Genomic DNA, 1,514 nt, shown 5'->3' on the forward strand with positions numbered 1-1,514 from the left:
AATTATGTATTACATTTTAAAATCATAGTTCTAAAAAAGAAAAAATTTTTTACGAACTATTAACTCAAAATAATTTGCTTATTTTTCGTGATTTTTACATATATTGTCAATTTTTGAACTTTAAATGCTAATAAAAAAAAACTGTGACTAAGGATTTTCAATATTTTTCAAATGTCATTGCAACAATATACTAGGAGCCTTCTATTAAATTTTCAAGCTTTTTTAACCAACAAATAATGTTTTATTGATATTTATAGAAAAAAAATGGACACTGAAAATGTGCCTTAAACAGTTTAAATTAAGTCAAAATATTTGGAAAATGTTATGGCGTATAGAAATTACTATAATAAAAACATTCAGTCAAAATTTCATGTTCCTACGGTCATTTGTTTTAGATTTGCACCAAAAACCAAAATCGATTTTCTCGAAAACAGATTTTGCGTAAAAATTTCGGGTTTTCCTTAATTTTTCTTTTGTTTTTCACGGCGCTTTTGAAAACTCCTGGGAAATCCTTACTTTTGACACCCCAAAGTACCAACTAGATTAACTTTCCTATCAGAAAAGTGATTCTAGTTTAAAAAAATCTAAGTATTTTTACTGTCCTAAAAGGTGATGACAGACATAAAAATTAAAAATTTTAATTAAAAAAAAAAACAACACATTTGTAAATTCAATACATTCATCGCTCCACGCAGAAACTAAAATATAATAAGATTAAACTTCAAGTTCAAGTTAGAACAGTCTGAACAGGTTAACCTTATCTGACTAACCCAAAACTGTTATAGCATTAATTATATAGGTACCTATTATATATTTTACTAATTTAAGGGTGAAACTAAACAAATTTTGAAATTTGAGTAAAATTATGACCAATTGGTTTGGGGGGGGGGGGGGGTTATATTTGCGGTGCAGGGCCGGTTTGATTCATCTTCCCGGGCCAAAAAAATTCACCAATCCGCCCCTGATTATTATTATTATTAATATTATAATTATTCTCGGTTCGTAGTTGATTTGTTATATTATTATTATAGCGGGCACTATACTACTTTTCAGTATGATATTCATAACCGTCCCAAGGGGGAGGCAAAGGGGGCAAGTGCCTTAGGGCGTCCATGAATTTAGGGCGTCATAAGAACGAACAATAAATAGAAAATTGTGGTGTTTTATTTTAGATACCTATTAATTTTCCTTTTATACTGTAATACCAAAGAAGAGTGCCTATTAAATTATATAATATATTATTATACTATTAACTATCAGTATAAAATTATGTAAATAATAAGTTATATTTACCTATACATACTTACATAGTTACATGCCTATAATAATGTAAAAATATCTATATATTACCAATAATAAAGGGTAGAATATTATTGATAGGTACATTATTAATGATGATATACCTATAATGTCCTAATATGATTACAAATTTTAACTTTGTAAATTGTAGACAATAGATATTATACATTAAAACAGTAAGTAGAAAAGCTAAGCATTTTTACTGCACCAAAATG

This window comes from Acyrthosiphon pisum, chromosome A1 (assembly GCF_005508785.2).
Source record: "Acyrthosiphon pisum isolate AL4f chromosome A1, pea_aphid_22Mar2018_4r6ur, whole genome shotgun sequence".
Taxonomy (NCBI): Eukaryota; Metazoa; Arthropoda; class Insecta; order Hemiptera; family Aphididae; genus Acyrthosiphon; species Acyrthosiphon pisum.